Source organism: Leuresthes tenuis, unplaced genomic scaffold (assembly GCF_036924035.1).
Source record: "Leuresthes tenuis unplaced genomic scaffold, fLeuTen1.0.hap1 SCAF_18, whole genome shotgun sequence".
NCBI classification, from domain to species: domain Eukaryota; kingdom Metazoa; phylum Chordata; class Actinopteri; order Atheriniformes; family Atherinopsidae; genus Leuresthes; species Leuresthes tenuis.
The window spans coordinates 28,158,615-28,186,521 of record NW_027325372.1 but is presented as its reverse complement, the minus strand read 5'-3'; the positions used below and the strand labels follow the sequence as shown (position 1 = coordinate 28,186,521).

The following is a 27,907-nucleotide window of genomic DNA, read 5'->3' as shown; positions in this document are numbered from 1 at the left end:
TAAGTGGGTAGCTACTGACAAGCATTAAGCATGTCACACAGCCCAAACATATAACATTTCAGGACACACCACACAGTTAACAACCACAGTGAAGTGTCAAAGCCCAAACATGTAACATTCAACAGGACACTTACACAACACATTCAAATCAAACAGTCAGACAACATACAAGAACATATACCCCAGCCGGCATTGCTCCCTGCCTATTTTCCTACAGCTCACTATGTGTGCGCACACCTTTATTCACAAACTCTTCAACTTATACTCTTTTACCAAAGCTGCTACAGCTCGATTGGCCGAATACCCTTAGATCCTATTTCGGTGAATTTGACATCTGCCTTACATGTAACAGATTAGCGGTTTAGCAGTTTTAATTTAGTTTGAGTGAAGGAATTCATTTTATAGCAAAATCCGAAATCGTGAAGAACTCATGAAAGTAAGCTTATTCTCGGATTCCTGAAACTTTAGATTTGCTCTTTCTTTTACTGCAAAGTACAACGTTGTTTTTTTTTTTGTTTAAATCTTTCTAGACATGGTAAATATGAAGGACAAAGCAGTTTTAACATAGTTTGAGTGAAGGAATTCATTTTATAGATAAAATCCCAAGAGTCTGCTGAGAAAAGAGAGTGAATGCGAAGTAGACTTTAACACGGCTCTGGGAGCGAGCCGAGTGTGGGCTAACCGGGAGAATTGCTTGAAAGAAACGCGACACCGAATGAGCGGTCAGAACAAAGCCTCAATACGGTGTTCCCGTGGTGTTTTTGTTGCTGCCTTGTCGATTGCACAGGGGCAAGCGTTTCAACCAAGCAACGCTCACCATGGGGAAGGTGGCTATGGCAACTAGCCTGATGCCCTGCTCCCGCAGTGACGGATAATTGTACTCTGGTTTCTCTTCAAAACATACAAGTCTTTCGCCTTTTACTAAAGACTTTCGTGGAGAGCAGCACTAATGAGTTGTTTCTATTTTTGGCAGGCTTTACCTTTGCGGGTGAAGCCCTTTCTGTCTGTGCAAAAGAAATCTTGTTACTGTGCAGAGTGACTTCTCTGAGTAGAGTCGCCTTACTTGTTGCGATTGTGCCGATGTTCGAAGCTGGAGTGCAAAGTTGTTGCTTGAATGGTGCTTGCTGGAGCATGCGGGAGTGCAAAGTTATACCATTTAAAAGGGCTGAAGAATGCTCAGTGCAGCGGGTGGGCGGAGGTGCAACGTGACACTCTGGCCACCTATGGCCATAAAAAGAACACTGCTACAAGTGCGCATTGTGCCAGCAAGGGCCCTCGGACCTGAAACAGTGGACAGTTATCGCTTCTCGGCCTTTTGGCTAAGATCAAGTGTAGTATCTGTTCTTATCAGTTTAATATGTCCTCTATACGAGGACTACATATTAAATGGATTTTTAAGAATAGGAGTTGAAAAAGAAGCTTGCTCCGTTCACTCCAAGCATCGACCCGGTACTGCAGTGCCGCTGGGAACGGTGCGCTCTTCTCTGCTCTTGTGAAAAAGCAAACAGCGGTGCAGGATGGAAGTTTCAGGGAGCCCAAGATGAAACTTTCTTTTAATCTGCTGAGAAAAGAGAGTGAATGCGAAGTAGACTTTAACACAGCTCTGGGAGCGAGCCGAGTGTGGGCTAACCGGGAGAATTGCTTGAAAGAAACGCGACACCGAATGAGTGGTCAGAACAAAGCCTCAATACGGTGTTCCCGTGGTGTTTGTGGCTGCCTTGTCTTTTGCACAGAGTAAAAGACAAGGCAGCCATCGAATAGGGCCCGATTGTTCCTACTTGGTCAGCCGAGGAGCAAGGGGGGGGAGCAAGCGTCTCAACCAAGCAAATCTCACCAAGTAGGAACAATCGGGCCCTATTCGATGGCTGCAACACCTGAAAGAGATATTGATGCGAGACCCGATCAAAAGCTTTTTCAAAGTCTAAATTTAAGATGACAAGCCGGGTGTTTCTGTCTCTAGCGTAATCAATGATGTCTCGAATCAGTACGAGGCTGTCGGTGAGTTGTCTCTCTGAGATGGCACAAGCCTGGTCTGGGTGAATTACCTCCTCTAAAACAGAGGACATCCGTGTCGTTAAAACCTTGCTAAAAAGTTTACAGTCAAAGTTTAAAAGTGTGATGGGCCTCCAATTCTTTAGGTCAGTCTTATAATTTTTATCAGAAGTGAAGAAATAAATGAATGCCTATCAACAAATGTGGGATCTAAACTCTAGTGCTTCCTCTAAAATAATTTCCTTTCACAATTTAGAAATGTGTGTGTGTAAGTCACAACACCTGTGACACCAAAACGGCTTTCTTTTCTCTACACTCTGCACTATGAGCACACACACCAAATCAGAAAGGCTTTTTTCTCTCTTTTCTACATTATGGACTGTGGGGACACAAAACCGCTCTCTCTTTTTTTTTTTATCGTGTGCCAGGGCGTTGTCTCACGTATTAGATTGTGCTTAAGATACGAATGGGTTTATCAGTCACATCAGAATCCATACATACTGATCCTCCCGTAATAAAATGGTCGGATCTTATCAAACACACTTTGTTTCTTGTGACAATCAAGTCAGCGAAACAGCGTATACACGTCAAGACACTGAATCAAGTTTGCCACAAGAACTCATAAGTTTGGCAGTATTGCTCTGCCATCAGCAATGATACACCCATTTTATTTTCGTGAGACATGTGCAGGCACCTGTTCATCTACTGTTCTATCACTATGAATAAGTTTATCTATTATCAATAAGGATACTTCTACAACTACTCTATCAAAGTATGTCCGGACTTCTTACGTTGTCAGTTGCTATATATGAATAAGTGGGTAGCTACTGACAAGCATTAAGCATGTCACACAGCCCAAACATATAACATTTCAGGACACACCACACAGTTAACAACCACAGTGAAGCGTGTCAAAGCCCAAACATGTAACATTCAACAGGACACTTACACAACACATTCAAATCAAACAGTCAGACAACATACAAGAACATATACGCCAGCCGGCATTGCTCCCTGCCTATTTTCCTACAGCTCACTATGTGTGCGCACACCTTTATTCACAAACTCTTCAACTTATACTCTTTTACCGAAGCTGCTACAGCTCGATTGGCCGAATACCGAATAATCCTAATTCGGTGAATTTGACATCTGCCTTACATGTAACAGATTAGCGGTTTAGCAGTTTTAATTTAGTTTGAGTGAAGGAATTCATTTTATAGCAAAATCCGAAATCGTGAAGAACTCATGAAAGTAAGCTTATTCTCGGATTCCTGAATCTTTAGATTTGCTCTTTCTTTTACTGCAAAGTACAATGTTGAGCAGCACTAATGAGTTGTTTCTATTTTTGGCAGGCTTTACCTTTGCGGATGAAGCCCTTTCTGTCTGTGCAAAAGAAATCTTGTTACTGTGCAGAGTGACTTCTCTGAGTAGAGTCGCCTTACTTGTTGCGACTGTGCCGATGTTCGAAGCTGGAGTGCAAAGATGTTGCTTGAATGGTGCTCGCTGGAGCGTGCGGTAGTGTAAAGTTATACCATTTAAAAGGGCTGAAGAGTGCTCAGTGCAGCGGGTGGGTGGAGGTGCGGAATGCGAAGTAGACTTTCACACCTTCTTTTAGCCGAACAACTCCGCTCCCGCGATTGATTGTGTAGAGTCGGGTATTTTAACCTTTTCTTACCCGCTTTTTACCAATTATGGTCGGACATTCACACCATCTTACAGCGGAACACCTCCGCTCCCTCTTTTGATGGTGTATGTTCGGGCATTCGCACCTTTTCTTACCCATTTTTCAGGAATTATGGGTGGACATTCACACCTACTTGCAGTCGAACAGCTCTGCTCCCACTTTTGATTATGTTTGGTTGGATATTCGAAACTTTTCTTAACTGCTTTTTACAAACTTTGGTCGGACGTTCACACCTTCTTGCAGCCGAACATCTCCGCTTCCGCTTTTGATGGTATATATTCGGGCATTCGAACCTTTTCTTACCCGCTTTTTACCAACTATGGTCGGACATTCACACCGTCTTTCAGCGGAACACCTCCGCTCCCTCTTTTGATGGTGTATGTTCGGGCATTCGCACCTTTTCTTACCTGCTTTTTACAAACTTTGGTCGGACGTTCACACCTTCTTGCAGCCGAACACCTCCGCTTCCGCTTTTGATGGTATATATTCGGGCATTCGAACCTTTTCTTACCCGCTTTTTACCAACTATGGTCGGACATTCGCACCATCTTACAGCCGAACACCTCTTCTCCCGCTTTTGATGATGAATGGTCCGGCATTCTTACCTTTTCTAACACATTTTTCAGCAATTATTGTCGATCATTCACACCTTTCTCATCAGCTTTTTGCAAATTATGATCTGACATTCACACCTACTTGCAGCCGAACACCTCGGCTTCCGCTTTTGATGGTGTATATTTTGGCATTCGAACCTTTTCTTACCCGCTTTTTACAAACCATGGTAGGACTTTCACACCTTCTTTTAGCCGAACAACTCCGCTCCCGCTATTGATTGTGTAGAGTCGGGTATTTTAACCTTTTCTCACCCGCTTTTTACCAACTATGGTCGGACATTCACACCTTCAACATGCCCTTCTATGTCCACAATTTTGGCGTCACGAACAGGATCCCTCGACTGGTGTCTCTGGACCGGACCGCAGTGCATGGCCAGCCTGGACTGAAGTAGCTGTTCCAGCCTCATACCTCCAAGGCCTTTTCTGAGAGAGAGGACTGGCAGGTCCTTTTCCTGAATACCAGCGCTGGGATCATTTTTTAAATATGATAGTCTGAGATGATAGGACTGCTTTTTAGTTTTTATTTGAATAAAAGAGGGTTTCCCAGTTGTGTCATTAGTGAGACAGAGATTTCATGGGTAAGGGAAACTTTTGAAGCAGTCCGAAGAAGTGTGAAGTACTCCGAAGAAGTGTGAGTACAGATTAAGGTCCTCATTGGAGACGTCCTTTGAGTGAAGGAATATATTTCCCCATTCCAAGTCTGAGAATGGGAAACAGTAGGTCTCAGACTTTTGACCCTACCGGGGGACCTAAGCATGTTGAAATGAAAAAGAAATATGGTCCAGAGGTTTTCCACCTGAAGGTTCTTTTAGTATGTTAGAAATAAGAAAATTAGAAGAAAAGTTTTGCAAATATGAGAAAGAGATGAAGCAAAAAAAAAGAAAATTAAGTTTAAATAAGAAGTAAGAAAGGTATAGAATGTTGGAAAAAATAAAGTGTATTAAGAGAAAGAAAGGAAAATGTTAAACGAATGCCATGACAGAATGATGATAATAATTTAGTATGTGGACGAAAAGATAATTCAGCTCTGATTAAGACTGAATCTTCTTTTAAACCATCACCATATTCCACTGATAACACTTTTTCTCCTTCTGCACCTCTTTACCCCACCCTGAGCGCTCTCGCTGTGCCGGATCCAGACCTGGACTCCTGCCCTCCACGACGCCTGCAACAACAACAGCCAGCCCTGCCACAAGCCTCTGGCTCTCGGGAAGAAGGGACTTCTTCCATCCTCCCTCGGGAAGAAATTCCATCATTCTCACAACATCAGTTACATAGGTCTGATGATGAGGAAAAGGAAGACGTTTGGTTCTCCAGCGTACCTGCCCAAGAACTTTTAACGCAAGTGACAAAAATCCTTTACCCACAATCTGGACTTCAGAGATCTAAACGTGAGAAAAAACAAAACCAGATTCAAACCATGCCTATGGTTAAAGTTGCAGTTCCCACTGGACCATTACTGGTTTATCGACCCTGGACTGAGACTGACATCATGGAAGCATAACAATGCTTACCAGATCCAGAGATTTCTGGACCCCATTTTGCTGACGAGTTGCGAGATTTCTGCGCACAATTCTGCCCGACCGGGGTTGAATTGCGTCGCATATTGGCAAAAAAGTTCAAACTGACCGACCTCTGCAAAATAGAGGCCAGTATGCTACAACTAGATTTGCGACCTACCAACAGTGAACGAGGACATAATGATAACGCTCAATATGAAGCAGCCATCCAAAGACTGTGTCAAGCCATCACCACTCAATTTCCAACCAAAATCAATATGTCCCACATTTACACCTGCAAACAGAAACCCGGTGAAGGGACTGATGATTTTGTACACCGCATCCTTGAGGAAGTCAGCAAGCACAGCGGTCATCAGAGACCAAGGGATTTGGGTAATGAATCAGGACCATGGGAGAGTATTGCATGCAATGCAATAATTAAAGGCCTCATGCCAGATGTCGCCACTGAAGTAAAGAACATTTACGTGGGATGGTGTGAGGGTCCTCGTTTGGCTGACGTTCGCCGATATGCTCGCCATGCTGAGAGCCAAGTTGAGACGCTTAAGATATAGGACAAGTGTGAAAAGGAGCTGCATTTGGCAGCCATGACCATGTATTACGCAGTTGGTTTAAACAGAGGACGAGGCCGAAGTCGAAGACGTGGACATGTGGGAGAGGAGGTCGAAATGGGCCACGCCAGAGCTATGATCCGAATATTTGTTTTTACTGTGGCTGTGTCCACAGCTGAAAAGTGATGAAATTGGGCAAAAGGCTGACTGAGGGTGGGAGGCAGGTTCTGGACGTGACGTGGCAGCGGAGCCTCCACTAATGGGTGATAGCACAAACACACTCACACATTTTTCCTGCTCTGTGTAGTGAAGAAACGCTTGCCGACTGTGATTCACGTCGTAAAGTTTTGCATGCTATTTCCGTCCTAGAGCAAAGATATTTCTCTCAGAATATAGGAACTTATGTTCATCAGTAGTGACGTCAGGGGAGTTTGATTGTCCTCCAAAGTTAAGTGGAAACCACGTTTACTCTATGTCTGCATCAGGCCAGGTTGTGAAGGAGAAAATGACATCGCCCATTGCGTGTGTCACTCCAGATGGGCTCTCCTTCAAACACTCATTTTTGTTATCAGAGTTGTGTCCCATTAACCTGATGGGCTGTGATCTCATGTGTAAATTAGGCATTATTTTAACTTCTACACCAGAGGGTGTTAACGTTATGTTACAGCCTGACAAAGTTTTCACAGCAGTGCAGTTTGATTCATCTGCACTTACATATGCTTATGAGTGGAAACTTCCCAGCTCTCCTTTTTCACAACAACTAGTGGAAGAAGCAAAAGCGTTAGTTTCACCCCTTTCTGATTTCATGCAACCTGCTGATTTGCACTGCACATCACACATTTCTTTGGGGCCTGACAATGACTATGAGAAGAAGTGAAAAAATATGTGCGCCTACTTTATTGACTCCAGAGCACTTAGATTTTTTTAATGTTTGTGGTACTCGCCCTCACATTTCCTTGGCCAAACGTACACACTGGCAGTGACAAGGTGTGGGAGAGTTTGTTGCTACATGTCAGAAAGAAATGGAGTGGACTGTTTCACCTGCTGATCCAAATTTGATGTGTTCATCAGGTTTTTGCAAATTATGATCTGACATTCACACATGCTTTTGATGATGTATGGTTGGGCATTCGCACCTTTTTTTACCCATTTTTAAGGAATTATGGGTGGACATTCACACCTTCTTGCAGCTGAACACCTCCTCTCCCGCATATGATCATGTGCGGTTTGATATTCGAAAATTTTCTTTCATGTTTTCTAGCAATTATTGATGGACATTCAGACCTTCTTGCAGCTGAACCCCTCTGCTCCCGCTTTTGATGGTGTATAGTCGGGATTTCGAGCCTTTTCTTCCCCGGTTTTTACAAATTATGGTTGGACATTCAGACCTTCTTTTAGCCGAAAACCTCCGCTCCCTCTTTTGATCATACATTGTCGGGCATTCGCACCTTTTCTTACCCGCTATTTACAAAAAATGGTCGGCCATTCACACCTTCTTGTAGCCGAACACATTCGCTCCCGCTATTGATTGTGTACAGTCGGGTATTTTAACCAACTACGGTCGGACATTCACACCTTCTTATGGCGGAACACCTCCGCTCCCTCTTTTGATGGTGTATGTTCGGGCATTCGAACCTTTTCTTACCCGCTTTTTACAAACTATGCTCGGACATTCAAACCTTCTTGTAGCCTAACACATCCAGTACTGCTTTTGATGATGTATGGTTGGGCATTCGCACCTTTTTTTTTACCCATTTTTGAGGAATTATGGGTGGACATTCACACCTTCTTGCAGCTGAACACCTCCTCTCCCACTTATGATCATGTGCGGTTGGATATTCGAAATTTTTTTTTCATGTTTTCTAGCAATTATTGATGGACAATCAGACCTTCTTGCAGCTGAACACCTCCGCTCCCGCTTTTGATGGTGTATAGTTGGGCTTCCGAGCCTTTTCTTCCCCGGTTTTTACAAATTATGGTTGGACATTTAGACCTTCTTGCAGCCGAAAACCTCCGTTCCCTCTTTTGATCATACATTGTCGGGCATTCGCACCTTTTCTTACCCGCTTTTTACCAATTATGGTCGGATATTCACACCTTCTTACAGCGGAAAACCTCCGCTCCCTTTTTTGATCATTTATGGTCTGGCAATACTACCTTTTCGTACCCGTTTTTGAGTAATTATGGCTGGACATTCACAGCTTCTTGCAGCCGAACACCTCTTCTCCCGCTTTTGATGATGAATGGTCCGGCATTCTTACCTTTCCTAACACATTTTTCAGCAATTATTGTCGGTCATTCACACCTTTCTCATCAGCTTTTTGCAAATTATGATCTGACATTCACACCTACTTGCAGCCGAACACCTCGGCTTCCGCTTTTGATGGTGTATATTTTGGCATTCGAACCTTTTCTTACCCGCTTTTTACCAACTATGGTCGGATATTCACACCTTCTTACAGCGGAACACCTCCGCTCCCTCTTTTGATGGTGTATGTTCTGGCATTCGAACCTTTTCTTACCCACTTTTTACAAACTATGCTCGGACATTCACACCTTCTTGCAGCGAAACACGTCCGCTCCCTCTTTTGATTGTGTACAGTCGGGTTTTTTAACCTTTTCTTACCCGCTTTTTACCAACTATGGTCGGACATTCACACCTACTTGCAGTCGAACAGCTCTGCTCCCACTTTTGATTATGTTTGGTTGGATATTCAAACCTTTTCTTAACTGCTTTTTACAAACTTTGGTCGGACGTTCACAACTTCTTACAGCCGAACACCTCCGCTTCCGCTTTTGATGGTATATATTCGGGCATTCGAACCTTTTCTTACCCGCTTTTTACCAACTATGGTCGGACATTCACACCGTCTTTCAGCGGAACACCTCCGCTCCCTCTTTTGATGGTGTATGTTCGGGCATTCGCACCTTTTCTTACCCGCTTTTTACAAACTATGGTCGTACATTCAAACCTTCTTGTAGCCGAAAACCTCCACTCCCTCTTTTGATCATACTTTGTCGGGCATTCGCACCTTTTCTTACCCGCTTTTTACAAACTATGCTCGGACATTCAAACCTTCTTGTAGCCAAACACATCCACTCCTGCTTTTGTTGATGTATGGTTGGGCATTCGAACCTACTTGTTGCCCGCTTTTCATTAATTATGGGTGGACATTCACACCTTGTCGCAGCCAAACACCTCCGCTCCCTGTTTTGATCATGTATGGTTGGACATTCGCACCTTTTCTCACCCGCTTTTTGCAAACTATGGTCGGCCATTCACAGCTTCCTCTCCACCATACTTGTATGGTGGGATATTCACACCCACTTGCATCCGAAGACCTCCGCCCCCACTTTTGTTGATATTTAGTCGGTCATTCACACCTTACCCGTTTTCTTGCCGCCAAACACCTCTGATCTCGCTTTTGATGATGTAAGATTGGGCATTCAGACCTTTCTTTTCCTGCTTTTCACCAACTATATATATAACATTCACACCTTCTTGCAGCCGAACACTTCCGCTCCACCTTTTAGGTATCTATCACACCTTTTTTTTCACCGCATTTTATAGATTATGGTTGGAAATTCTCAACCACTCATCCAAAGACCTCTCCTCCCGCTTTTGTTAATATATTTGAACTTTAGTCAGACATTCACACCTACTTGCAGCCGAACACCACCTCTCTAGCTTTTGAGGATGTATGGTCCGGCATTCTTACCGTTTCTAACACATTTTTCAGCAATTATGGTAGGACATTCACACCTTCTTGCAGCTGAACACCTCCTCTCCCACTTATGATCATGTGCGGATTGATTTTCGAAAATTTTCTTTCATGTTTTCTAGCAATTAAAAATGGACATTTAGACCTTCTTGCAGCTGAACACCTCCGCTCCCGCTTTTGATCATACATTGTCAGGCATTCACACCTTGTCTTACCCGCTTTTTACAAAATTTAGTCGAACATTCACACCTTTTTGCAGCCGAACACAGTTTTTTGCAGCCGAATTTGGGCATTCGAACCTTTTCATACCCACTTTTTACCAACTATGGTCGGACATTCACACCGTCTTACAGCGGAACACCTCCGCTCCCTCTTTTGATGGTGTATGTTCGGGCATTCGAACCTTTTCTTACCCGCTTTTTACAAACTATGCTCGGACATTCAAACCTTCTTGTAGCCGAACACATCCACTCCTGCTTTTGATGATGTATGGTTGGGCATTCGAACCTACTTGTTGCCCGCTTTTCATTAATTATGGGTGGACATTCACACCTTGTCGCAGCCAAACACCTCCGCTCCCTGTTTTGATCATGTATGGTTGGACATTCGCACCTTTTCTCAACCGCTTTTTGCAAACTATGGTCGGCCATTCACAGCTTCCTCTCCACCATACTTGTATGGTGGGATATTCACATCCACTTGCATCCGAAGACCTCCGCCCCCACTTTTGTTGATATTTAGCCGATCATTCGCACCTTACCCGCTTTTGGCAAACTATGGCCTTCTTGCAGCCAAAAACCTCTGATCTCGCTTTTGATGATGTAAGGTTGGGCATTCAGACCTTGCTTCACCTGCTTTTCACCAAATATAGTCGGACATTCACACCTTCTTGCAGCCGAACACTTCCGATTCACCTATTAGTTTTCTATGGGGCATTCACACCTTTTTTTACACCGCATTTTATAAAAACACCACAGGAACACCGTATTGAGGCTTTGTTCTGACCGCTCATTCGGTGTCGCGTTTCTTTCAAGCAATTCTCCTGGTTAGCCCGCACTCGGCTCGCTCCCAGAGCCGTGTTAAAGTCTGCTTCGCATTCACTCTCTTTTCTCAGCAGATTAAAAGAAACTTCCATCCTGCACCGCTGTTTGCTTTTTCACAAGAGCAGAGGAGAGCGCACCGTTCCCAGCGGCACTGCAGTACCGGGTCGATGCTTGGAGTGAACGGAGCAAGCTCCTTTTTCAACTCCTATTGATAAAAATCCATTTAATATGTAGTCCTCGCATAGACATATCACATATTAAACTGATAAGTACAGATACTACACTTGATCTTAGCCAAAAGGCCGAGAAGCGATATCTGTCCACTGGTTCACGTCCGAGGGCCCTTCCTGGCACAATGCGCACTTGTAGCGGTGTTCTTTTTATGGCCATAGTGTCACTTTGCACCTCCGCCCACCCGCTGCACTGAGCACTCTTCAACCCTTTTAAATGGTATAACTTTACACTACAGCACGCTCCAGCGAGCACCATTCAAGCAACATCGGCACAGTCGTAACAAGTAAGGCGACTCTACTCAGAGAAGTCACTCTGCACAGTAACAAGATTTCTTTTGCACAGACAGAAAGGGCTTCCCCCGCAAAGGTAAAGCCTGCCAAAAATAGAAACAATTCATTAGTGCTGCTCTCCACGGAAGTCTTTAGTAAAAGGCGAAAGACTTGTACATTATGAAGAGAAACCAGTGTACGATTATCCATCACTGCGGGAGCAGGGCATCAGGCTAGTTGGCATAGCCACCTTCCCCATGGTGAGCTTTGCTTGGTTGAGACGCTTGCTCCCCCCCCTTGCTCCTCGGCTGACCAAGTAGGAACAATCGGGCCCTATTCGATGGCTGCCTTGTCTTTTACTCTGTGCAAAAGACAAGGCAGCCACAAACAACACGGGAACACCGTATTGAGGCTTTGTTCTGACTGCTCATTCGGTGTCGCGTTTCTTTCAAGCAATTCTCCCGGCTCGCTCCCAGAGCCGTGTTAAAGTCTGCTTCGCATTCACTCTCTTTTCTCAGCAGATTAAAAGAAAGTTTCATCTTAGGCTCCCTGAAACTTCCATCCTGCACCGCTGTTTGCTTTTTCACAAGAGCAGAGGAGAGCGCACCATTCCCAGCGGCACTGCAGTACCGGGTCGATGCTTGGAGTGAACGGAGCAAGCTCCTTTTTCAACTCCTATTGATAAAAATCCATTTAATATGTAGTCCTCGCAAAGAGGACATATCAGACATTAAACTGATAAGAACAGATACTACACTTGATCTTAGCCAAAAGGCCGAGAAGCGATAACTGTCCACTGGTTCACTTGTAGCGGTGTTCGTTTTATGGCCATAGTGTCACTTTGCACCTCCGCCCACCCGCTGCACTGAGCACTCTTCAGCCCTTTTAAATGGTATAACTTTACACTACCACACGCTCCAGCGAGCACCATTCAAGCAACAACTTTGCACTCCAGCTTTGAACATCGGCACAGTCGCAACAAGTAAGGCGACTCTACTCAGAGAAGTCACTCTGCACAGTAACAAGATTTCTTTTGCACAGACAGAAAGGGCTTCATCCGCAAAGGTAAAGCCTGCCAAAAATAGAAACAACTCATTAGTGCTGCTCAACGTTGTACTTTGCAGTAAAAGAAAGAGCAAATCTAAAGTTTCAGGAATCCGAGAATAAGCTTACTTTCATGAGTTCTTCACGATTTCGGATTTTGCTATAAAATTAATTCCTTCACTCAAACTAAATTAAAACTGCTAAACCGCTAATCTGTTACATACAAGGCAGATGTCAAATTCACCGAAATAGGATCTAAGGGTATTTGGCCAATCGAGCTGTAGCAGCTTCGGTAAAAGAGTATAAGTTGAAGAGTTTGTGAATAAAGGTGTGCGCACACATAGTGAGTTGTAGGAAAATAGGCAGGGAGCAATGCTGGCTGGGGTATATGTTCTTGTATGTTGTCTGACTGTTTGATTTGAATGTGTTGTGTAAGTGTCCTGTTGAATGTTACATGTTTGGGCTTTGACACGCTTCACTGTGGTTGTTAACTGTGTGGTGTGTCCTGAAATGTTATATGTTTGGGCTGTGTGACATGCTTAATGCTTGTCAGTAGCTACCCACTTATTCATATATAGCAACTGACAACATAAGAAGTCCGGACATACTTTGATAGTAGTTGTAGAAGTATCCTTATTGATAATAGATAAACTAATTCATAGTGATAGAACAGTGGATGAACAGGTGCCTGCACATGTCTCATGAAAATAAAATGGGTGTATGATTGCTGACGGCAGAGCAATACTGCCAAACTTATGAGTTCTTGTGGCAAACTTGATTCAGTGTCTTGACGTGTATACGCTGTTTCGCTGACTTGTCACAAGAAACAAAGTGTGTTTGATAAGATCCGACCATTTTATTACGGGAGGATCAGTATGTATGGATTCTGATGTGACTGATAAACCCATTCGTATCTTAAGCATAATCTAATACGTGAGACAACGCCCTGGCACACAATCAAAAAAAAAAAAAGAGAGAGCGGTTTTGTGTCCCCACAGTCCATAATGTAGAAAAGAGAGAAAAAAGCCTTTCTGATTTGGTGTGTGTGCTCACAGTGCAGAGTGTAGAAAAAAGAGAGAAAAGAAAGCCGTTTTGGTGTCACGGGTGTTGTGACTTACACACACACATTTCTGAATTGAGAAAGGAAATTATTTTAGAGAAAGCACTAGAGTTTAGATCCCACATTTGTTGATAGGCATTCATTTAATTTTTCTTTTAATCAGTTTTAAAGTGAATACTAACTGAGAAATGAAAAAGGTGAAGAGTTTAGAAGCTTGGTTCAAGAGCAAAACTTGGTTTATGATCAGCTGAGTCTCTAAACAGAACAGCAAAGGGCTTCATCGAACATTTAAAAAAGATTCAGATTGTTAGAATATCCAGAATTTATAGGAATGGTGGTGATTACTCTTATTTTCTAGAATGGAAATAACTGCACCATGTCTGTTTTATGAATTTAAGGGGCTAAAAAGTTTTGTTCTCGTTTTTCTATGATTAACCGAATGTATGTGAGAGTCCAAACAGACAGAAGGGTTACGGCCGAGCGCTGGACCTTCCAAAAAAGATGAGACAGGCTGGACCTGTGCCATACTAGTTAAGACCGGCCTGTGGATAACAGGTTCTTTAAACTCTCACACACACAAACTCACACACGTTCGCACACATACACCCATACACACACATTCTTGAACTTGCTGCAAGATTAAACATTTGCATTAACTGACTCCAGCAACTCTGAGTCTCATTGAGAGACTTTTCTCAACAATTGGGTCCTCAAACCAGATCTCAACGTTTTTTCCGCTTTCCAGGGTCGGAGCTGAAACCGTGCACGGGGGAGTCCAGTACTCCTAATGAAAGACCCCCTGCTGAATTGCGGTAATTAGGGGCCAGTGTCCACTGAAAGGGGGAAAAAGGGACGAGATCGTACTTTTGAATCAATGGCCAGAAGCCATTGGCAGTGCAGGCATCAACAATAATGGTGTTATTTCACCCATTAACACTTAAGGTACCTCATGCAGTGGCTGTGATATGGTTACTTAACAAAATATCTTTACCAGACATCTCTCCTACATAACAGTTCTTCTTTCACAGCCACACCTTGTTGTCGAGAGATGTGCTACACTTAATCCATCCACACTGCTACCTACCCCACAGATGGAAAGCCTCATGATTGCATGTCAGAAATAACCATCAGTGTTTTACCCAGGCCAGACTTAACTGATATACGTTATGAAAATGCAGAAATAACTATATTTATTCAACAGGTCAAGCAAAAAACCCTGATGGCACAAATGCTACAGGATTTGCAGTAGTAACAGAAACTGAAGTTTTCTTAAAACAACCACTACCAAAAAATTACTCTGTTCAAGCAGTCGAATTGGTAGCTTTAACTGAAGCTTGTAAATTAAATAACAAAAAGGTTGTTAACGTTTACACTGACAGTCAGTATGCCTTCTCAACTGTACATGTGTTAACACAGCATTGGAAAAACAGGTATGTTGACATCCACAGCTAAATGTATAAACTACAAATATTTTAGCATTATTAGATGTTATTCAATTGCCATCTACAATAGACTCGTATGAATGACCGGAAGGAAAACCATACTGCCAAAGAATTTGTTTAAATATGCTGCAGTATTGAGCCACGGACCATGTCATGTCTCAACAGGAGGGATGGAAGCAATAATGAACAAGGTTTTTACAGCATATGGTTTTACTAATTATTGAATTTTTTTTTTAGAATAAATAAATGAATAAAGTTTTGTCTAGCAGGTCAAATATGTGCAAAATACATTCCACAGGGCAATCTAAGACCAAAACGAAGATAATTCCCTAAGCCAGTGTATCTTTTTCAACATATTTGTTTGGATTTCATTATTTCATTATTGTGTAGATTTCATTGAACTAAATTAATGTTAAGGGAAACGATTCTGCTCAGTGACAACAGAGGTTTTTACCAAATGGTCTGAAATATTTCCATGTGCACAAGCAGATGCACTCTCAGTAGCAAAATCACGCGTAAAATAACTTATTTCTAGATTTGAAATACCTGAAAAGATCTTCAGTGATAATTTGACACACTTTGTAAACTATGTCATCTCACTGATGGCAAAGAACTTAAAATAGATCTTAGAAACCACTGTGATATAGAAGGTTTCGCTAACACATTGGAATTGTTTTACTATTTACATATGCATGTGCAGTGAAGAATTGCTTGCTGCTGATAAATGCAAAGAAGAACAGCTTAAACATAGATGCTCACATATAGGCTGCTGAATGCAATGAAGACCTGCTTATCCAGTAAATTTCAATGTCAATGTGTAATATTCAATTAGGATTTGCAAAACAGTGAAGTTAAACAATGAATGGGTCCATAGTCGGTATGAGAAGACTACAGGAATATTTACCTGGGTGTACGTTCAAACAGAGATGAGAAAATTGCGATAAATTATTGTTTGTTTGTTTGTTAGTATGTATATGAATGTTATGTGTATAAACTGTGTTGAGTTGTAGTTACTCAGTAGTGTCTCAGTGAAACAACCGACGGGGGAAGCCTTGCGGTGACAACAAAAGCAGTGTTTTACTGATCAGTCAAGTTGCTCCAGTGTACTCCATACAAACTGGTTGGCTACTGAAGGGATAGAAAATGGGGAATACTTGTTTTAAAGCAAACAAGGAATTAGATGGGAAAAATACATGTTTTAACGGGACCCAGACAATATTATATAGATGTCGCCACTGAAGTAAAGAACATTTACGTGGGATGGTGTGAGGGTGCTCGTTTGGCTGACGTTCGCCGATATGCTCGCCATGCTCAGAACCAAGTTGAGACGCGTAAGACAACCAAAAGGGACAAGTGTGAAAAGGAGCTGCATTTGGCAACCATGACCATGTATTACGCAGTTGGTGTAAACAGAGGACGAGGCCGAAGTCGAAGACGTGGACGTGTGGGAGAGGAGGTCGAAATGGGCCACGCCAGAGCTATGATCCGAATATTTGTTTTTACTGTGGCCAGACTGGACACTGGAAGAAGGACTGTCCACAGCTAAAAAGTGATGAAATTGGGCAAAAGGCTGACTGAGGGTGGGAGGCAGGTTCTGGACGTCACGCGGCAGCGGAGCCTCCACTAATGGGTGATAGCACAAACACACTCACACATTTTTCCTGCTCTGTGTAGTGAAGCAACGCTTGCCGACTGTGATTCACGTAGTAAAGTTTTGCATGCTATTTCCGTCCTAGAGCAAAGATATTTCTCTCAGAATATAGGAAATTATGTTCATCAGTAGTGATGTCAGGGGAGTTTGATTGTCCTCCAAAGTTAAGTGGAAACCACGTTTACTGTATGTCTGCATCAGGCCAGGTTGTGAAGGAGAAAATGACAATGCCCATTGCGTGTTGTCACTCCCGATGAGCTCTCCTTCAAACACTCATTTTTGTTATCAGAGTTGTGTCCCATTAACCTGATGGGCTGTGATCTCATGTGTAAATTAGGCATTATTTTAACTTCTACACCAGAGGGTGTTAAGGTTATGTTACAGCCTGACAAAGTTTTCACAGCAGTGCAGTTTGATTCATCGGCACTTACATATGCTTATGAGTGGAAACTTCCCAGCTCTCCTTTTTCACAACAACTAGTGGAAGAAGCAAAAGCGTTAGTTTCACCCCTTTCTGATTTCATGCAACCTACTGATTTGCACTGCACATCACACATTTCTTTGGGGCCTGACAATGACTATGAGAAGAAGTGAAAAAATATGTGCGCCTACTTTATTGGCTGTGTCGCTCACTCCAGAGCACTTCGATTTTTTTAATGTTTGTGGTACTCGCCCTCACATTTCCTTGGCCAAACGTACACACTGGCAGTGACAAGGTGTGGGAGAGTTTGTTGCTACATGTCAGAAAGAAATGGAGTGGACTGTTTCACCTGATGATCCAAATTTGATGTTTTCTGAACGATTGTCAGCATACAAAAAAACATTTTTGAGTACAATGCATTGTCAAAGAACTGTGGACTTAATTCCTACCACAGAATCACATTTTGAAGCATGTTTTTTATCTGAAACAGATTTGTCTTCGATACCCATGTTGGCTGAAGTGCCCAATGATCTTTGGGCTAAGAGCAAATATGATGTGGGGTTGATAAAAGGCTGTGAACCAGTAATTGTCACCCCTAAATCAGACTTTTGTCCATGTAAAAAACAATACCCTTTTAAGCCTGAAGCAATTAAAGGGATTAAACCTGTTTTTCAATCTTTTCAGAAAACAGGCGTTATTGTTCCTTTTGAAAATTCACCTGTGCTTACTCCATTGTTTCCTGTTAAAAAGATTAAAGATGCTGGCCAGCCAGATGAATGGCGTTTTGTACAGGACCTCCAAGCGGTGAATGCTAAAGTTCAGCCACATGCTCCTACTGTGCCCAACCCACACACTATTTTGTCTCAAATTACATCAGATGCACAGTTTTTCTCAGTGGTTGACTTGTCGCCAGTGCACCCTGATAGCCCATTTTGGTTTGCTTTTTAGTTTGAACAGAGATCTTGGACTTTTACCCGGTTATGACAGGGGTACTGTGAAAGTCCCACTATTTACAATGCTGCCCTCAAAGCTAGTCTGGATTAACTTCAATCAACCACAGGCTCTGCTCTTTTGCAGTATGTGGATGACATCCTTTTATGTAGTCCATCTAAACAACAGTGTGAAAAAGACCAAATGACTCAAATAACTTTCTTGCTTTCAAAATTTTTCCTCTAGTGACGCTGACTTAGAGAGGGATGAAGATAATCATATTTAATTGTTCATGTTTTGATTGTTTATCTTTGGACCCTTTATCACTATGATGCCTGCATTTTAAACTCACGTTGTGTGCGAATGCAGGCTGATGTTTTACAGATAAAGTTATTATTTTCCTTGTTTCTTTTGGGTTGATTAATATAATGGTATTATTATAATCAAAAGGGAGGAATGTAATGGAAAATAATTCTTCTATGCATTGTATTGAGTGTTACTGTGTATAACCTGCAAATGACTGAGCTGCAAGGTACCACCCTGCCCTGTTTTCTTAAATTCCTCTTTACAATGGTGGGCTTGTTAATATGAGATAGCTGCACTTTAGGGGGGACAGGGTTAGGCTGGTATTTACGAGTGTGTCTGGGTAACCTCAACTAATGGTTGGGGAGGAAAGTTAGAAGAACAATCAACTATACCCAAAAACAGATGACGTGATGAGTGGGCAATATAACTGTGTTTTTGCTTCAGTGGTCAGAGCAACTCTGTATTCTGTACTGTGTTGTTCTCTCTTGCAAGATATTATTATTAAAGCCTCTTATCTCCTCAAAAGAAAATAACTGACTCCCCAAGTGCAAGTGTCAGGACAAATGATCAAACTTCTCCAAGCTTCAGTCTGCAGAGAGGTACAAGACAGGGTTGCCCACTTTCGCCCTCACTTTTTGCTATTTTCATCGAACCTTTAGCAGCTGCTATCAGACAAGATAGAAATATTAAAGGCATCCAACCCCAAAATATTGAGCATAAAATAAGTCTTTATGCTGATGATGTATTACTTTTCCTTCAGAACTCACAGACGTCTCTCACTCACACGATCACACTCATAAATAAATTCTCAGCACTTTCTGACTACTCTATCAATTGGTCTAAGACCACAGTTCTGCCCATTAACTATAGGGACCAGAATATACCTGCGATCACTTTACAGTCAGGAAATATTAGATATTTAGGCATAAACATTTCCTCCAGGCTCTCAGAGCTAACAAAGCTAAATTATGTGCAATTATTAAAGACAGTAGAGGACGATCTCTCTCGTTTGAAGTCCTTACCTATATCACTTATGGGGAGAGTTACAACCATTAAAATGATGATACTACCAAAAGTTAACTATTTGTTCTCAATGATCCCCATAAAACCATCTGCTACTTGATTTAAGTCACTAGGTTCATGCATCTCCAAATTTCTGTGGAAAAACAAACCACCACGTATTAGTTTAAAAACCCTACAGAAGACCAAGGACAGTGGTGGATTAGATTTACCTAATTTTCAGCACTATTCCTTAGCCAATAGGTTACAGTATATATCAAAATGGTTTAAACCTAGCCCAATAGATGAACCATGGATAAATATAGAACAAGCATTGTGTGATAATCTGGAAATCTCTGACCTGCCACTTATTAGTCAAAACGTAAAAAATCACAAATGTTTCAAAAGCATTAACATCAGCACCTCTCTGACAGCCTGGTGGGAATTTCTTAAAATAACAAAGTCTTCACTTGTCCCGTGTAAGCTTACACCCATCTGGAACAATCCTGACATCCTGCAAAACAAAAAAATGCTAAACTTTACTCTGTGGAAGATCAAAGGAATCAAACATCTGGAACATATAATCCAAAATGGACATTTTATTTCATTTGATGAGCTCATATCACAACATGAGATAGGCAGCAATAAATTCCTAGAATATCAACAACTTAAGTCTATAATAACAAAGAAATATATCCTCCACCAACCAGACTTACAACTCCCGATTAGGGTAGTAGAATTTCTAAGCATCTGCACCCCAAAACTACTATCAAAAATATATAAATTATTGTCTAAGATAGATGACACAATGTCTCTACCGTCCTCAAAATGGGAGGCACATTTATCCATCAGTTCTAGTCATAGCTTCTGGCCACATATATGTTTGAACACCTTCAGAATGACTCAAAATCCTAATTTAGAGCTCATACAATACAAAATTCTTCATAGAACACACTATACAGGACAAAGGATGTTCAGGATGGGTCTAACACACTCAAACATCTGCTCACATTGCACAGATAACACACCTGATGATTATGCACACGCTTTGTGGTTTCGTGCGCCTGTCCAGAGGTTCTGGCTTGAAGTCTGTGCGGACCTATCAACATGACTAAAGTGTAGCATTCCTGCATGCCCCACACTGTGCATACTGGGTGACTTAGACAACATCAATGTGGAATTTAGCTTAGCACACATGATCCTCACAGTGTTATGTATAGCAAAGAAAACTATTCTCATGAACTGGAAAGCGAAGAACAATCTGTGTATTAACCAGTTTAGAAATTTTCTTTTAGATTATATTAGCATGGAAACAATGTCTGCTTCCTCAAAACATCAATTGGCTGAATTTAATTCTCTCTGGTCCCTTCTGATTAGCTTGATCACATAGTGGTGGTGGTGGGTTGCTGTCCCGTCGCTCTGGGCGGTTGGGTGTGTGCTGGGGGGGGCTGTGTGGCTTCGGGCGTCTGGTGGTCTCTCGGGTCGTGGGGAAATACAGCAGCCCTGTATTATTGCTTCCTGTGAAATCAAGATACAATGTGCACATGCTGGTTACAAATAAGAAAATACAAACAACAAACAGTTTCTTCCATGGTTCACAGCATGTGTATGATCATCTTCATCGCTGATCTCAGTAAGGATGTTTCAATCTTCGGTGTCAGAGGTTACTAGCACTTAACACACCGTTGGAGTACAGCTTTTACTGCTGACTCTTATCTTTGTCCTTCCGGGCGTGTTGGTTAGGCTGATGTATTTCAGGGTGGAAGTCATCTACTGGTTCTGGTACCTTCTTGCAGTGACTGGCATGAATCCAGGTTGCTCTCTCTGCAACTTTAACAGCTGTGTGAGTGACCAGTAGCACCTGGAACGGGCCTTGCCAACGTTTGGACTTCCAATGTTTCCTGCGAAGTTCCTTCACCACCTGTCATCTGGTTGGAGTGGTGTGTTTTCTGTGGCTGGAAGGGCTGCTTTTACTGTCTGTGAAACTTGAGATAGAACAGTGGAAAGGTTTCGACAGTAAGACAACATAGCATCATCACAAACAGTTGTGGAAGGGCGGGGTCTGGTTACAGGTCCCAATCCCAGGTTAGGAGGTCTACCAAATAAAATTTCAAATGGGCTGAGATTCACTTGAGCTCTGATTCTCATTCTCATGTAGGTAAGCTCAATAGGTAATGCTTTTGTCCTGTTTCTTCACAACATTTGGCTAACTTGGACTTTAATGTACCATTTTCTCTTTCCACAGCACCTCCACTCTGTGGATGATAAGCACAATGTGTGCGCAAGGTTATTCCCAGGAATTTACCAACCTCAGTCAATGCAGTGTTTACAAAATGTGTGCCATTATCACTGCTGATCTTCTCTGGAATGCCCCATCTAGGAATGATTTCTGTTTAGCAGTGCTTTAGTCACTGCATTACTGTTTGCATGTTTTGCAGGGAAAACTTCAACCCATTTACTAAACACGTCCACTATTACTAGTGCATATTTCTTTCCTTCAGCTGGTGTCAGTTCAACAAAATCCATCATCAAATGTTCAAAAGGTTTCTCTGGTGGAGGGTGTGCAACTTGCGATGTGTGTAATGCCTTTCCTACATTATGTGTGGCACAAACCATACATGACTGACAGTATTTTTGCGCATATGAACTGAACCCTTTTGTGAACCACTGAGCAGTGAGTGCATTCAGCATCCCCCCTTTTGACACATGGTTCAACCCATGTGTCAATTTTGAAAAATGAGGAAAAAAATGTTTAGGTAGACAGGGTTTACCATCAGGTCCCATCCAAACACCATCCGTATGAGTTGCACCCACAGAGGACCAAATGCGTCCAGAGGACCAAATTTCATCTGCAGAGGCAAAAGTTTGCAAAGCATGGAGATCTGTGAGGGAGTCTTCTGCCTGCAAAGAGAGGGAAGCGAAAACAGGAAAAAAATTAGCTGCTTGCTTAGCTGCAGCATCAGCTCTGGCATTGCCACAAGCAACAGGATCGTCTGAGTTAGTGTGAGCCGCACACTTACAGACCGAGATTGCTGTAGGCAAAAGGATCGCATCAAGAAGATCAGAAACCTGCTTGGAGTTCAGAATAGTTTTACCATCTGATTTAAGGAAATGCCTGTGTTTCCACAGCGCACCAAAGTCACGAACAACACCAAAAGCATATCTGGAATCTGTGTAAATAGTGACAGACTTACCAGCTGCCAACTTACAAGCTTCAGTAAGTGCAATAAGCTCAGTAGTTTGAGCAGAGAAATGTTTAGGAAGAGAACCAGACAACAAAGTGTCATGTGAAGAACATACTGCAAACCAAACACAGTTAGTACCTGTGGCTGGATCAAGCAAAGCTGATCCATCTACAAAAAGAATCATGTCAGAGTTTGGAAGAGGAGTCTCTAAAAGATCAGGTCGGGGTGTACAAACTTGTTCCAAAACAGCCACCTCATTCGGTGTCGTGTTTCTTTCAAGCAATTCTCCTGGTTAGCCCGCACTCGGCTCGCTCCCAGAGCCGTGTTAAAGTCTACTTCGCATTCCGCACCTCCGCCCACCCGCTGCACTGAGCACTCTTCAGCCCTTTTAAATGGTATAACTTTACACTACCGCACGCTCCAGCGAGCACCATTCAAGCAACAACTTTGCACTCCAGCTTCGAACATCGGCACAGTCGCAACAAGTAAGGCGACTCTACTCAGAGAAGTCACTCTGCACAGTAACAAGATTTCTTTTGCACAGACAGAAAGGGCTTCATCCGCAAAGGTAAAGCCTGCCAAAAATAGAAACAACTCATTAGTGCTGCTCAACATTGTACTTTGCAGTAAAAGAAAGAGCAAATCTAAAGATTCAGGAATCCGAGAATAAGCTTACTTCCATGAGTTCTTCAAGATTTCGGATTTTGCTATAAAATGAATTCCTTCACTCAAACTAAATTAAAACTGCTAAACCGCTAATCTGTTACATGCAAGGCAGATGTCAAATTCACCAAAATAGGATCTAAGGGTATTTGGCCAATCGAGCTGTAGCAGCTTCGGTAAAAGAGTATAAGTTGAAGAGTTTGTGAATAAAGGTGTGCGCACACATAGTGAGTTGTAGGAAAATAGGCAGGGAGCAATGCCGGCTGGGGTATAGGTTCTTGTATGTTGTCTGACTGTTTGATTTGAATGTGTTGTGTAAGTGTCCTGTTGAATGTTACATGTTTGGGCTTTGACACGCTTCACTGTGGTTGTTAACTGTGTGGTGTGTCCTGAAATGTTATATGTTTGGGCTGTGTGACATGCTTAATGCTTTTCAGTAGCAACCCACTTATTCATATATAGCAACTGACAACATAAGAAGTCCGGACAAACTTTGATAGTAGTTGTAGAAGTATCCTTATTGATAATAGATAAACTAATTCATAGTGATAGAACAGTAGATGAACAGGTGCCTGCACATGTCTCATGAAAATAAAATGGGTGTATGATTGCTGACGGCAGAGCAATACTGCCAAACTTATGAGTTCTTGTGGCAAACTTGATTCAGTGTCTTGACGTGTATACGCTGTTTCGCTGACTTGTCACAAGAAACAAAGTGTGTTTGATAAGATCCAACCATTTTATTACGGGAGGATCAGTATGTATGGATTCTGATGTGACTGATAAACCCATTCGTATCTTAAGCATAATCTAATACGTGAGACAACGCCCTGGCACACAATCAAAAAAAAAAAAAGAGAGAGCGGTTTTGTGTCCCCACAGTCCATAATGTAGAAAAGAGAGAAAAAAGCCTTTCTGATTTGGTGTGTGTGCTCACAGTGCAGAGTGTAGAGAAAAGAGAGAAAAGAAAGCCGTTTTGGTGTCACGGGTGTTGTGACTTACACACACACATTTCTGAATTGAGAAAGGAAATTATTTTAGAGGAAGCACTAGAGTTTAGATCCCACATTTGTTGATAGGCATTCATTTAATTTTTCTTTTAATCAGTTTTAAAGTGAATACTAACTGAGAAATGAAAAAGATGAAGAGTTTAGAAGCTTGGTTCAAGAGCAAAACTTGGTTTATGATCAGCTGAGTCTCTAAACAGAACAGAAAAGGGCTTCATCGAACATTTAAAAAAGATTCAGATTGTTAGAATATCCAGAATTTATAGGAATGGTGGTGATTACTCTTATTTTCTAGAATGGAAATAACTGCACCATGTCTGTTTTATGAATTTAAGGGGCTAAAAAGTTTTGTTCTCGTTTTTCTATGATTAACCGAATGTATGTGAGAGTCCAAACAGACAGAAGGGTTACGGCTGAGCGCTGGACCTTCCAAAAAAGATGAGACAGGCTGGACCCGTGCCATACTAGTTAAGACCTGCCTGTGGATAACAGGTTCTTTAAACTCTCACACACACAAACTCACACACGTTCGCACACATACACCCATACACACACACATTCTTGAACTTGCTGCAAGATTAAACATTTGCATTAACTGACTCCAGCAACTCTGAGTCTCATTGAGAGACTTTTCTCAACAATTGGGTCCTCAAACCAGATCTCAACGTTTTTTCCGCTGTCCAGGGTCGGAGCTGAAACCGTGCACGGGGGAGTCCAGTACTCCTAATGAAAGACCCCCTGCTGAATTGCGGTAATTAGGGGCCAGTGTCCACTGAAAGGGGGAAAAAGGGACGAGATCGTACTTTTGAATCAATGGCCAGAAGCCATTGGCAGTGCAGGCATCAACAATAATGGTGTTATTTCACCCATTAACACTTAAGGTACCTCATGCAGTGGCTGTGATATGGTTACTTAACAAAATATCTTTACCAGACATCTCTCCTACATAACAGTTCTTCTTTCACAGCCACACCTTGTTGTCGAGAGATGTGCTACACTTAATCCATCCACACTGCTACCTACCCCACAGATGGAAAGCCTCATGATTGCATGTCAGAAATAACCATCAGTGTTTTACCCAGGCCAGACTTAACTGATATACGTTATGAAAATGCAGAAATAACTATATTTATTCAACAGATCAAGGAAAAAAACCCTGATGGCACAAATGCTACAGGATTTGCAGTAGTAACAGAAACTGAAGTTTTCTTAAAACAACCACTACCAAAAAATTACTCTGTTCAAGCAGTCGAATTGGTAGCTTTAACTGAAGCTTGTAAATTAAATAACAAAAAGGTTGTTAACGTTTACACTGACAGTCAGTATGCCTTCTCAACTGTACATGTGTTAACACAGCATTGGAAAAACAGGTATGTTGACATCCACAGCTAAATGTATAAACTACAAATATTTTAGCATTATTAGATGTTATTCAATTGCCATCTACAATAGACTCGTATGAATGACCGGAAGGAAAACCATACTGCCAAAGAATTTGTTTAAATATGCTGCAGTATTGAGCCACGGACCATGTCATGTCTCAACAGGAGGGATGGAAGCAATAATGAACCAGGTTTTTACAGCATATGGTTTTACTAATTATTAAAAAAATATTTTTTAGAATAAATAAATGAATAAAGTTTTGTCTAGCAGGTCAAATATGTGCAAAATACATTCCACAGGGCAATCTAAGACCAAAACGAAGATAATTCCCTAAGCCAGTGTATCTTTTTCAACATATTTGTTTGGATTTCATTATTTCATTATTTTGTAGATTTCATTGAACTAAATTAATGTTAAGGGAAACGATTCTGCTCAGTGACAACAGAGGTTTTTACCAAATGGTCTGAAATATTTCCATGTGCACAAGCAGATGCACTCTCAGTAGCAAAATCACGCGTAAAATAACTCATTTCTAGATTTGAAATTCCTGAAAAGATCTTCAGTGATAATTTGACACACTTTGTAAACAATGTCATCTCACTGATGGCAAAGAACTTAAAATAGACCTTAGAAACCACTGTGATATAGAAGGTTTCGCTAACACATTGGAATTGTTTTACTATTTACATATGCATGTGCAGTGAAGAATTGCTTGCTGCTGATAAATGCAAAGAAGAACAGCTTAAACATAGATGCTCACATATAGGCTGCTGAATGCAATGAAGACCTGCTTATCCAGTAAATTTCAATGTCAATGTGTAATATTCAATTAGGATTTGCAAAACAGTGAAGTTAAACAATGAATGGGTCCATAGTCGGTATGAGAAGACTACAGGAATATTTACCTGGGTGTACGTTCAAACAGAGATGAGAAAATTGCGATAAATTATTGTTTGTTTGTTTGTTAGTATGTATATGAATGTTATGTGTATAAACTGTGTTGAGTTGTAGTTACTCAGTAGTGTCTCAGTGAAACAACCGACGGGGGAAGCCTTGCGGTGACAACAAAAGCAGTGTTTTACTGATCAGTCAAGTTGCTCCAGTGTACTCCATACAAACTGGTTGGCTACTGAAGGGATAGAAAATGGGGAATACTTGTTTTAAAGCAAACAAGGAATTAGATGGGAAAAATATATGTTTTAACGGGACCCAGACAATATTAAATACTCAGACAGATGGGAGAAGAAGTGTAGTTTTGTAGGAAATCACAAAATTATTACATAAAATTAGTGAAATCAATTGAAGAATGCCTTTCTGAAGAGCTGTTTACCACAGATGAGCAGCTTTGCGACCAAGCACATTGTAGATCGCTTTACTGCCAAAATGATCTAGTTTAATGGATTGGTTTAGACATGCATAACAGCATTTTAAGAACAAAGAGAGAAACAAAAAGGGACAACGCTTCATGGTGGAAGGTGATGTATAAATAACTGTGTATATGATGAAGGAGAGACCATTTGAGCAGCACAGCCATTTCGCAGCACAGGGACAGCAGTCCAAGTTAAAGGATCTCCCACGTGGTATCACCTGTCACACTGTGTCAAGGCATCAAAAAAAGAAAAAATCACCAAACTCAAGGACAAAGAGACGAAGACTCCGGTGAACGAAGAGAGAGGACTTACAAACCAGAAATACAAAAGGATGCTCGATATCAAGATCCAGAAGAAGAGGCTAACAATGCCACGAACACTTACGATGCTGGGAATGATGCCAGCAATGAACAGAGAAGAAGATTCAGTGTCATCAATCTGCAACACGTGCCTCTAATGAGGGGGTGAATATAGAATCCTCAACGATTACAACGTCTCTGGGAACTGTGACAACAACAAGGTTTAAACCATTTTGATATATATTGTAACCTATTGGCTAAGGAATAGTACTGAAAATGAGGTAAATCTAATCCACCACTGTCCTTGGTCTTCTGTAGGGTTTGTAAACTAATACGTGGTGGTTTGTTTTTCCACAGAAATTTGGAGATGCATGAATCTAGTGACTTAAACCAAGTAGCAGATGGTTTTATGGGGATCATTGAGAACAAATAGTTAACTTTTGGTAGTATCATCATTTTAATGGTTGTAACTCTCCCCATAAGTGATATAGGTAAGGACTTCCAACGAGAGAGATCGTCCT

General features: G+C 41.8%; 5 non-coding genes across 5 annotated transcripts; 2 read left to right on the top strand and 3 right to left on the bottom strand.

Moving 5' to 3' along the window:
- The first annotated feature begins 877 nt into the window (after window positions 1–877).
- Window positions 878–991, top strand: LOC140275762 (U5 spliceosomal RNA). The gene has a single exon (XR_011908480.1). It is a non-coding gene; the product is annotated as a U5 spliceosomal RNA (small nuclear RNA).
- A 308-nt stretch (window positions 992–1,299) lies between these two features.
- Window positions 1,300–1,483, top strand: LOC140276045 (U2 spliceosomal RNA). Its single transcript, XR_011908735.1, has one exon. It is a non-coding gene; the product is annotated as a U2 spliceosomal RNA (small nuclear RNA).
- Window positions 1,484–11,249: 9,766 nt separating this feature from the next.
- On the bottom strand, window positions 11,250–11,437 carry LOC140275984 (U2 spliceosomal RNA). Its single transcript, XR_011908680.1, has one exon. It is a non-coding gene; the product is annotated as a U2 spliceosomal RNA (small nuclear RNA).
- A 275-nt stretch (window positions 11,438–11,712) lies between these two features.
- LOC140275856 (U5 spliceosomal RNA) lies at window positions 11,713–11,826 on the bottom strand. Its single transcript, XR_011908565.1, has one exon. It is a non-coding gene; the product is annotated as a U5 spliceosomal RNA (small nuclear RNA).
- A 396-nt stretch (window positions 11,827–12,222) lies between these two features.
- Window positions 12,223–12,413, bottom strand: LOC140275764 (U2 spliceosomal RNA). The gene has a single exon (XR_011908482.1). It is a non-coding gene; the product is annotated as a U2 spliceosomal RNA (small nuclear RNA).
- Between the last annotated feature and the right edge of the window lie 15,494 nt (window positions 12,414–27,907).